Here is a 12531-nt window from a genome sequence, read left to right on the forward strand (position 1 = left end):
ATGAGGGGGGTTTCACTATAATGATCTCTGAGGTCCTTGAAAGTTTTAATCTACTAGAGGCATGGTGCACGAAATCCGTGCACAGGTAGGGTCCCCAGGCCTAGCCAGTGATCAGGGCCGATCGGGGGCCTTCTGGCTGCTGGCCGGGGCCTTCCTTTGTTCTGTACTGCCCCCTGGTGGTCAGCGCACATCATAGCAGGCGGTCAAACTCCTGGTTGGTTGAACTCCCAAGGGGACAATTTGCATACTAGCCTTTTATTATATAGTATAATTCACTAGCTGGCTGGCAGAATAATTGGTTAACTAATGCCTATATTTGCATTTGAAAGGGACAGTTTAAAGAATACTATTTCGTGTAATTCTAGTTACTTACCATATAGCTTAATGACATTGTAAGATGTGGGCTATAGCCAAGTAGGATCAGAGAGAAATAGGGCCGGAGAGAGGTGAGTCAGATGGTATTAGCAGCAAGTATTTGGGATCAAGAATACTAAATATGTTTGAAAATTGTCTGCTCTGAGGTGATAACTGAAGCTTTAGGAATCCATGGTATTTCTGAGAGAGATTGAGTACAGAGAACAGAACCAAGGTCAAAACTTTTAAGAGAATCTATATTTAGAGGGCAGCTGGAAGAAAAAAACCTAGAGAAGGTGAGAGAATATTAAAGAAAGCTGATACTTAATGACAATGGAAATTTAGAGAGAAAATCCCAACAGGGAGGCAGTGACAGTAGTGTCAGATATTGCAGAGAAGAAGTTAAGGAAGACAAGCACTGAGAGAAACGACCCTTGGGTTCGTTCCTGAGGTCATTAATGACATCCAGAAAGTAGTATCAATAGAGTAGTTGAAGGTTGAATTCAATGTGCTATTAATGATTCTGACAAATCACTGTGAGTTCCTCCTAAATGTCCAGTGTTGTGTAAAGTGTATGCCTATGTATATACAAACACACACCCATATTTCCCAAAGGAGACTGGATGGGATAGGATAGAGAGCATAGAAGGAAGGACTGTCCTTGAACCCGGGAAGGGTCATGCTGTCATCTAAGATAGGAAGAAAGAGTGGGTTAAATTTACAGAGAGGGAAGCCAGAAGTTGAAGACGACCATGCCTCATTGACTCAATTTTTAAATTCAAATTAGATTATTGTTTTTAAGACATTGTATAGACAGCATTGACATAATCATTGGTTTGACATATCTATTTAATACATTGGATTTTTCTCTTACTTTTATTTAGCATTACATAATATTGGCTACCTATTTGAACACTCTTCTTGGCTTTCACAATGTTTCTCTTGATTTTTCCCTCTTTCTATTTTTTCTACACGTCTACCTCCAGTCTTTATTTTATGAAAATGAATGTAGTTCCATTCACTAATTCTCACATCTCTTCTTGCTTTATATGCTGTTCCTGGGCTACATGATTCAGTCTCATGGATTTAGCTATTATTTAGCTATAATCTCTCCAGGGAGTGCCCAAACTGGACAAGTTTCATATTTCCATTTACATGATGAACACATCCACTTGGATATTTTGCAAGCTCAAATTCAACATTAAAATCTATTGTTTATTACACATATCTATTCAAAAATTTTCTTCTTTATTTCCTATGTCATTATGTGATCTATTCCAATAGTCTAAGTCAGTGGTCGGCAAACTAATTAGTCAACAGAGCCAAATATCAACAGTACAACGATTGAAATTTCTTTTGAGAGCCAAATCTTTTAAACTTAAACTATATAGGTAGTACATTGTTATTAACTTAATTAGGGCACTCCTAAGCTGGCCTTTGCTGAAAACATCCTCAATCTGTTTGAGGTACGTTTGCTGAGGTCGACCCCTTCCAACTCTCCCATCCACACTCGTCTTGTATGCTTGTTTCGTCTATCTCCTTTCGTTCATCCTCTCTATATGTCCAAACCATCTCAACATAACTTTTTCAATCCTTGACACTACATTTTCTTTCACTCCACAGCATTCCCTAAAATTAACTTAATAAACTTTAAAGTTTTAAGTCTTAGTTAAATTATAGGTACGTTGAATAAAACTTGATATCATACTTAATGATATTATTTATTGATAAAATTAAATTCCTTACAATTTACCTTACAATATCCATAAATTAAATCATGACAATGACTGACAAACACTGATGTGAACAATGGCCTTGCATCTCCTTGGAAAGTTTGGGTAAGTCAGGTTTGTATGTTGTTGTTTTTAATTTTAGGCACGATTCCAGGTTATCATCAAAAAGACGACTTCTCAATTTACTCTTGATAAGGTTCATGCTTGAAAATGATTGTTCGCATAAATATGTAGACCCGAATAAGGAAAGAACAGCAAACGCTAGTTTTTTCAGTTGATTATATGAGTCAGGAATACTATTCCAGGTGTTAAAAATCAACATATCTTCCTTCTCCAGGTCTCTCAAAGCAGACCGCTTGTGCTGTGAACTAAGGTCACATTTGTTTTTCTCCAATATTTCTATATCAGCACAAAGATGTTCAAATTTCGAGCTCCACAATTCTTTGTTTTTTAAAATCCAGCAATTGCATTTCAAAGTTGCCAATGTCAATATTAAAGGGAGAAAAATTTAATTCTGTTACAGTAGCATTAAGAGGTTTTTTTAACAAAGGCTAACGTCGCTTTGCTGTTTCTGAATTCCTGAAACCTGTTGAGAAAAGCTTCCCTCATATTTAAAAGTGTTGTTTTGAAATAGCAAATGTCAATATCAGAATTATTTTCTTGGTGATGTTTCAACAGGCTTGGAAAGTGAATCAAAGTTTCTCTTTCAAAATCTTGAGCAAAAAGAGATAATTTGTTTTCGAATGAAATAATTTCTTCTAACATTGAAAAAATTGTGTTTCCTTTACCCTGTAGTTTACGATTAAGCTGATTTAGATGAGACATAACGTCTACCATGAAATAAAATTTTTGGATCCACTGATAGTTCGTTAGTTCTGGATAGTGAACACCCTTCTCAAGGAGGAATGCTTTAATTTCTGTTAATAAGGAAGTGAAACGTTTCAAAACGTTTCCTCTTGATCACCAACGTACCTTGTTATGCAGCAGAAGATCTGTGTACTCACTCTCCATTTCAACTAAAAATTCTTTAAATTGGCGATGATTAAAAGCTTTAGCTATAATGGAGTTGATAATGTTAATCACCAATTCCATAACTTTGCAAATTTCTTCTGGAAATGTCTACGCACAGAGCACTTCTTGATGAATGATCCAATGATAAGTATCTCGTGATTTTTTCTTTCAAAATAGCAACAAACCCTTTTCTTACGCCGGTCATACTTTTCGCCCCGTCTGTTGAAACCGAGACAATTTTATCGAGTGGAATATGATGTTTTTCAATGCACTCAATTACAGCATTTGCTATATCCTCTCCATGTGTTTGACCTTTGAGTGGCAATAATCCTAAAAGTTCTTCTTTAGGACCTGTAGATGAAATAAATCGTACAAAAAGTGAAATGTGCACTGTATCATTTATGTCACAAGACTCGTCAACTGCTATTGATAAAGCTGAAACCAGTTTAAGATCTTCGACTTGCTAGTCAGTTATATTCGAAGACATTTTGACTGTTGTGTCTTTATTTTTTTAAATTTCTTTATTGATTAAGGTGTTACATATGTATCGTTATTCCCCCATTACCCCCCACCTCCCATTCATGACCCCACCCCCCTGTTGTCTGTGTCCATTGATTAGGCTTATATGCATGCATATAAGTCCTTTGGTTGATCTCTCCCCCTTACCTCCACCCTCCCCTACCTTCCCTGAGGTATGACGTTCTGATTGATGTTTCTCTGTCTCTGGATCTATTTTTGTTCATCAGTTTATGTTGTTCATTATATTCCACAAGTGAGTGAGATCATGTGATATTTATCTTTCTCTGCCTGACGTATTTCACTTAGCATAATGCTCTCCATCTCCATCCATGTTGTTGCAAATGGTAGGAACTCCTTCTTTTTTACCGCAGTGTAGTATTCCATTGTGTAGATGTACCACAGTTTTTTAATCCACTCCTCTGCTGATGGGCACTTAGGCTGTTTCCAAATCTTAGCTATGGTGAATTGTGCTGCTATGAACATAGGGGTGCATATATCCTTTCTGATTCGTGTTTCTAGTTTCTTGGGATATATTCCTAGAAGTGGGATCACTGGGTCAAATGGGAGTTCCATTTTTAGTTTTTTGAGGAAACTCCATACTGTTCTCCTCAGTGGCTGCACCAGTCTGCATTCCCACCAGCAGTGCACGAGGGTTCCTTTTTCTCCGCATCCTCACCAGCACTTGTCATTTGTTGATTTGTTGATGATAGCCATTCTGACAGGTGTGAGATGGTACCACATTGTTGTTTTGATTTGCATCTCTCAGATAATTAGTGACTTTGAGCAGGTTTTCATATGTCTCTTGGCCTTCCTTCTGTCTTCTTTCGAATAGTGTCTATTTAGATCAGTTGCCCATTTTTTGATTTGGTTGTTTATCTTCTTTTTGTTAAGCTGCATGTGTTCCCTGTAAATGTTGGGAGATTAAACCCTTATCGTTGATATCATTGGTAAATACGTTCTCCCATGCAGTGGGCTTTCTTGTTGTTTTATTGGTGGTCTCCTTTGCTGTGCAAAAGCTTTTTATTTTGATGTAGTCCCATTTGTTTATTTTCTCTTTCGTTTCCATTGCCCTAGGAGTAGTATCAGTGAAGAAATTGCTTTGGCATATGTCAGAGATTTTTCTGGGTGTGGATTCCTCTAGTATTTTTATGGTTTCTTGTCGTGTGTTTAAGTCCTGTATCCATTTTGAGTTTATTTTTGTATATGGTGTAAGTTGGTGGTCTAGTTTCATTTTTTTGCATGTATCTGTCCAATTTTCCCAACACCATTTATTGAAGAGACTGTCTTGACTCCATTGTATGTTCATGCCTCCTTTGTCAAATATTAATTGAGCATAGTGATTTGGGTCGATTTCTGGGTTCTCTATTCTATTGATCTATATGTCTGTTCCTGTGCCAGTACCAGGCAGTTTTGAGAACACAGGCTTTGTAGTACAGTTTGAAATCTGGTATTGAGATCCCACCTACTTTGTTCTTCTTTCTCAGGATTGCTGTGGCTATTCAGGGTCTTTTTTTATTCCAGATGAATTTTTGGAGAGTTCTTTCTAGGTCTGTGAAATATGCCGTTGGTATTTTAATGGGGAGTGCATTGAATCTGTAGATTGCTTTGGGTAGTATGGACATTTTAATGATGTTGATTCTCCCAATCCATGAACATGGTATGTTCTTCCATCTGTTTATGTCTTCCTCTATCTCTTTTAGTGTTCTGTAGTTTTCCACCTATAGGTCTTTTAGACTGTTCTATCTTTCACTGTTTTAGCAGACAATGGTAACTCTTTAATTTTTTTTAGAATATCTGCTTTGTTCTTCGGGTGCATTTATAAAACAACTTTTTATGTATTTGCCGTCTGTATATGGTTTTCCTCTCTTAGCAATCTCTTGACTAACCACAAAACTTGCAATATTAACATTGTTGGAAGATTGTATCCAGTAATTAAATACAGAACTTGATTTTTCTTGACTCTTCTGAAGTTCCTCAACTGCTTTCTTCCTTGCATCACCGACAGGATATTTAGTACTAAATGACATGTGTTTAGTTGTAAAGTGTCTCTCCAAATTTCATTTCTTGTTATGCGCCAATTTTTCCTGACAAATAAGACAGGTCGGAAGGCCATTTAAGTTTTGAATAAACACGAAAGTCTCGGTCCATTCAACTTTAAATTCACGGTTTTTGTCTTCCGTTTTTCTTTGCTTCTTCTTTGTAGCCATGTCAAACAGGGCACCTAAAAAAAAGTTTCATTTTATAATAATAAAGCCACTAACACAAAATAATTACAATTCTTAAATTGATGACAAAAATACCTGTAGGATTTGCAGCTGGTTGGAAAAATACAGGTAACTTTATGCTTCGAGTAGGTACTTTTGTCACCTGCGCGCGATTTGCGGACGCGACTAGCACTAACCACTGCACAATGAGACTGCTGACTGACTGGCTCACTCAACTCATGCATGAATCGCGTGCGCCTCCCCCGTGCTGCGTATCCAGCACCCCACCTGCGCTGTGTCTCCCGTTGCCTGACCGACTAACACCCCCACTTCTTCTAACGCCACTTCTTCAAAATAGACTCGCCCAGGCCAATAACCGACTTCTGTGCATGGGCCACGAAGTTTCAATCGCACTGTACGTGCACGCCCGCACATGGTATTTTGTGGAAGAGCCACACTCAAGGGGCCAAAGAGCTGCATGTGGCTCGCTAGCCGCGGTTTGCCGACCACTAGACTAAGTAATCCAATTCAATAGCCTCTTAACTAATCTATCTTCCTCTAGTTAACTACCCCCCCCATTGATACTTTATACCTCCAGCAGCATATATAACACTTCTGTTCAGAAATGTTTGATGGCTTCCTGTTGCCTATAGAATACAATATTATCATGGTTTACTTATAGAACACAGCTCAACCTTTCTTGCTTTCACCTTGCCATGATTCACAAAGACCAGTCACATTAGTTTCCCCAAATCTTTTACTTATGCTGTTCTGTCTAGAACAGTGATCGGCAAACTCATTAGTCAACAGAGCCAAATATCAACAGTACAACGATTGAAATTTCTTTTGAGAGCCAAATTTTTTAAACTTAAACTATGTAGGTAGGTTCATTGTTATTAACTTAATTAGGGTACTCCTTCAATCGCACTGTATGTGCATGCCCACACGTGGTATTTTGTGGAAGAGCCACACTCAAGGGGCCAAAGAGCTGCATGTGGCTCGCGAGCCGCGGTTTGCTGACCACTGGTCTAGAATATTTTTACTCTTCCACTCTACCACCAAATCTTACTAACAGGCCAGTGTCCCATCAAAACTGACACATCTTTTCGTGTGTCTCAATCATATCCAATCTTTTCCTCCTCTATCTTCCCACAGTATTTATAAACAACCCTTATACAATCAGATTTGTAGACAGTTAAATAGGAGTCTGCCTGTCCCATGAGTCATCATTTGGGAATGCATCTAATGTTGCTGTATCACATGTATCTTCACAGTGCCACTCATCCAAGATAGAGTAATCAGTAAATCATCATTGCCTGAATGAGTGAATGAATGAATTAACAAATGCATGGTCAGGTAAAATCTAAAATGCTTTGGCCTACTAGTGTATGTATGGTGTGCTGCACATTTCCCCGTAGATGTCTTGATACCAGCTCAGACTTAAGAATTCCAAGGTAGAATTCATCCCTCTTCAAACTACCTTCTTTTCTTTTTTAAATGTATTTTTACTAGAGGCCCGGTGTACGAAATTCATGCACGGGAGGGGGTCCCCTCAGCCCAGCCTGCACCCTCTCCAATCTGGGATCCCTCTCACAATCCCGGACCGCTGGCTCCTAATTGCTCGCCTGCCTGCCTGCCTGCCTGCCTGGTCTTCCTTAACTGCCCCCCTCGGCTGGCCTGATTGCCCCTCACTGCCTCTGCGTGCCAGACTGATCGCCCCTGACTGCCCCCCGCTGCCGGCCAGGTCGCCCCCAACTGCCCCCTCCCTGCTGGCCTGGATGCCCCAAACTGCGCCCCCCTCTGCTGCCCTGGTCGCCCCCAACTGCCTCCACTGCCAGCCTAGTCGCCCCTCACTGCCCCCCACCCGCGAACCTAATCACCTCCAACTGCACCCCCTGCCAGCCTGGTTGCCCCTAACTGCTCCCCCTCCCGCCAGCCTGATCACCTCTTACTGCCCCCCTTGCCAGCCTGGTCACCTCTAACTGCCCCCCACCCCCGCCTCTGGCCTGGTCGCCCCTCACGCCCCCCCCTCTGGCCTGGTTGCCACACGCAGCCTGCTGTTCAGTTGTTTGGTTGTCCCTCACTAACCCCCCTGCCGGCCTGGTCGTAGGCAGCCATCTTGTGAGGGTGTGAGGGTTAATTTGCATGTTACCTCTTTATTATATAGGATTATATAGGATTGATTTTGGAGAGGAAGGGGGAGGAAGAGAGAGATAGAAACATCAGTGATGAGAGAGAATCATTGATTGGCTGCCTCCTGCATGTCCCACACTGGGGATATAGCCTGCAGCCTGGGCATATGCCCTGATTGGACATATGCCGTGACCTCCTGATTTATAGGTTGATGCTCAACCACTGAGCCACACCAGCAAGGCTCCTACTTTTCTTTTTTGCTCTCTAATTTGGCACACTGGTTTCTTCATCAACAAGATTGGGGTCATATTTTGTCCCTTTTCTCTCATTTTCTCATGTCAAGTCAGTTGCCAAGTTCTATTGATTTTGTCTCTACAGTGTCTCTTGTATCCTCTCCTATTTTATTTTTACTGCTAGCTTGGGTCTTTAGTACTTCTGACTTGAGGAGATCGCCTAATAGTCTACTAGCAGATTTCCTGCTATTATCATTCATTCTTTGACATATTGTTAAAATAATCTTCCTAAAGCACAGAAACTTTCATTGGCTTCTCACTGTTTTCAGAACTGTTCAACCAATTTTTTAGGACCTGCCTCAGTTTAATCAAAACCTACCTTTTTAGGTTTATCTCTGTGTGTTTTAAGTAACCTATATTTCAACCAAAGTGGTCTATAGACCTCTTACAGTAGTTTTAATATGCCCTGAATTTTTCACTTCCCCCTTGCTATTCATTTGCTTAGTGAAATTGTTGAGAAGGTGTTAAAACTTTTATATTCTGGCTAACCTCAAATGCTGTCTCTTTCTTAAGCCCCTAAATTAAAGCTGTATATGAGTTTTTCAGGTTCTAAACTTCCAGGTGCTTTATTTCTCTCTCATTCATATTTCATGTTCTACATTGTGTTGTGTTTCTAGTGCACTTGAATTTAGTACCTTGGAATGAAGGCTCACTAGAGGCAGCAACCCTGTGTTAAATATTTATCTCTGTTTCTCTAGGAGTTCCTAGAGCAGTTGTATCTTGCATACAGTGGGTACTCATGAGTATTGGTTAAACTGTGATATGGGATAACCAAAATAATATGCTAGTGAAGGGAGATGAGAATTTATAGTATCAGAACAGAGAAAAGACCATTATTTTTTATAATCAGGTCATTAATAATTATAGAAAGAGCCATTTTAGGGGGTTGATAAAGGCAAAAGCTAGATTGCAAGAGATTGAGGAGTGAGTGGGCACTGAGAACATGGAGCCAGTGAGGATAGACAGTTTGTGGTAATGTGGAAGGTGGCTAAACTCTGAAGAAATGGAATATGGTCTGCAGATTTGGAAAGAGACTTGTGAAAGAAAACCACAAGTCTCTTTGTGTAGTGTTTGAAAGAAAAATGAGTGTGCTGTCGGTAATGCAAGTGCCAAGTTTATTCTCAAGTCATGTGTTTTCATTTTTCACCTTGGCAGCAGAGAAGTACTCCACATGAGCCAGGCCACTAAAGCTAATTATGGGTTCCAGTGTACTGAGGTCACAAGGTTAGAGTAAGTGTGCAAATCACAGCGTCAGAAGTCTTGTAAGCATAACCCTGTTGGGTGCTGGCAAGGGAGATGTTCCGAGTCAATTGAGTTTATATTCCTCTGTTCCAGTTCATTCTGATGAAATTTAGGGAGGAGAGTTACTGAGACGAGTATATATAGATATTTAGGGGGTCTATCCCTTTTACTATGACAGGTATATTTTGAATTGTAAGACATTTAAAATAAACCATTACTTAGCTCAATTAGAATATTTTTGAAACGTATTTTAAAAGATAATTATAGTTTCTGCTAAAATCACTTAATATGAGAACAGTGGAAATATTTAAAGAAATGTGGCTTACATTTCTTGATAGGATGCCATTTATATTTATCTGTAAGCAGGGGTGTTGTATTTATACAGTGATAGCCCAGAGCTCCTGAAATAAGTGCAGCTATTGGATTTAATTTTCCTGTGACTCTGTTGTACATAAACTTCTCTTACAGACTTTATTGTAAAAAAATACAACATCGGAATATTTCTATTTAGTCTATGAGTCTTAACTTCATATTCAAGACTAAGTCTGTGATTACATAATTAGAAAATACAGTGTGAGGCAAAATAGGTTTACAGTTGTGAGTATGCAAAACAGCTTATTCTTGTATTATTACTTATTATTATATTATTTTGCATAGAACTAGAAACCTACTTTTGCCCCACCCTGTATATATAGACACAAACACATACATACACATATATTTTTTGATAATCAATTTAATTTTCAATATTTATCTAGATATTGTATGACCATTACAAATTATAGTCATTTCAGAAGCCCTAGATTACATTAGAATTAAAAGGGATCATCTAGGCCAAGATTCTTTTTTTTTAAAATATATTTTATTGATTTTTTACAGAGAGGAAGGGAGAAGGATCGAGAGTTAGAAACATCACTGAGAGAGATACATCAATCAGCTGCCTCCTGCACACCTCCCACTGGGGATGTGCCCGCAACCAAGGTACATGCCCTTGACTAGAATTGAACCTGGGACTCTTTAGTCTGCAGGCCGACGCTCTGTCCACTGAGCCAACTGGCTAGGGCTAGGCCAGGGTTCTTAATCTTAAAGTCCCTGATGTTAATAAGCAATTCATAGAATAGTTTTCATGAGAGTCTTAAGAAGATATATAATCACCAAAAAACTAACTACTAAAGTAGTCTAGTCATTACTTTTCACAGATAATGAAAGTGTAATGAGGAATGGGAATTAAGTCACATGGCCAAGGATACTGCTGTTAGCTTCATAGGACTAAAAACCTGGTTTTTCAATTCCCAACTACTACTTTAATCGTCCCAGTGGAAATAACAGATTCCTACCAGTTGTGTAACGATTATTTGTCATTCACTTAAGACATAGTATCTAAAGAAATATTTTCCCCAGTGTGATAAAAAGTTTTAAAATGGAAATGGGACCCTGTATGTGGAATATAAGATAATATATACACAATAACTCAAAAAAGAAAAATGAGCTTTTATCTTCCCTTACCCTTGTTTTACCCCTTCCCTTCTACCATGTTTCTTTTTCATTTTGTATTGGATGTTCTGATCATTGCCTCTGATGAATTTGATTAGAATAACCCAATCTTTTGATCATTCTTTCACTCAATTAATTCAACAAATATTTCTTGAGTGCGCTATGCCAGGCACCATGCTAGGTCCTAGGAATAGAATGGTGAGCACAACTGACATGTTTCCTTGGTAAAGTTTGTATTCTTCAGAACATAGATATTAATCAAACATTTACAAAGAACTGTAAGAACAGATTTTGGTAAGTGGAAAGAATGAAAAGCACACAGTGCTTTGAGAACAACTGCTAGGAGCACTGGTCTGGGACATTGGGCCAGATTTCAGTTGAGGACGTGGTGTTCAGTTGAGAACTTAAGTCAGGAAGGAGTTTGGTAGACCCATGCTCCCTGCAGAGGAGCCAGCTTACTTAAGGATCTCAAAGAAGGCTGGTGTGGTTGGACTCAGGAGAGCAAGGAGAGAGAGAGAGAGAGAGAGAGAGGGAGAGGGAGGGGGAGGAGGAGGAGGAGGGGGAGAGGGAGAGGGAGGCACAAGAAGAAACAAGAAGGAGGCAGGGAACATATAGTAGCGACTTGATAGGGGCAGTGGGGAGCCTTTAAACTTGTAAACTTTTTGGCAATTATGATGAATGCTACTATGAACATTCATGTGTGTTTTTTTGTGTGTGGACATAGTTTTCATTTTTCTTGGGTATATATTTAGGATTGGAATCGCTGGGTCATTTGGTAACTGTAACTTTTTAAAGAACTGTCAGACCATTTTCCAAAGTGCCTGTACCATTTTACATTCCCAGCAGCGGTGTATGAGAGTTCCAGTTTCTTTACCAGCACTTGTTGTTTTCTGTCTTTTAGATTGTAGTCACTCTGTAGGATGTGGAGTGGTATCTCATTTCAATCCCCTTTTCTTAGCAAGGCTTTTAAGCCTGACATTTAGAATTTTCAGTGATCTGGCACCAGATTACCTGTTTAGTCTTTTATTTAGTTAGAGTAAACTACGTATTAGTCACAAAGTATACTCTATCCTTTCCTAAGTTATTTTTTTAAATTTCTTTGCTTATGATTTGCAAAGCTTTGATCAGTGCCTTGTAGTCCTTAAAGCCACATCTACATTTCTTTTATTACATTGAGCCATATGGAATAGCAATTTCAAATGGTTCAACTTAATGTATTTCTTGTTTTCCTCTACTCTTCAAATTACTGCCATTTCTTTTGAGTTTTTCTCCTAGCCCTTGTTTGTACTTCCCATGGTATTACTGATATGCTTCTGTGGTAAAATGTCTCTTATAAGGCTGAAATCTCTAGTGCAGAAGCTGTTCTGTAATGCAGTGTTTTGCACATAGGTTTTGGCAATTGTTAAAATGTTTTGAAGGAATATATACACTGAGTGGCCAGATTATTATGATCTCTGAACGTATAATAATCTGGCCTCTCAGTGTGTGTGTGTGTGTGTGTGTGTGTGTGTGTGTGTGTGTGTGTGTGTGTGTGTGTATTAGAGGTCT

At 39.1% G+C, this 12531-nt stretch overlaps 1 protein-coding gene across 6 annotated transcripts in view; it reads left to right on the forward strand.

Moving 5' to 3' along the window:
• The window catches only part of MTMR2 (myotubularin related protein 2), a 107104-nt gene that overhangs the window by 26659 nt on the left and 67914 nt on the right, over window positions 1-12531 (forward strand). The gene's annotated exons all lie outside the window — the stretch shown is intronic.

This window comes from Plecotus auritus (assembly GCF_963455305.1).
Source record: "Plecotus auritus genome assembly, chromosome: 9".
NCBI classification, from domain to species: domain Eukaryota; kingdom Metazoa; phylum Chordata; class Mammalia; order Chiroptera; family Vespertilionidae; genus Plecotus; species Plecotus auritus.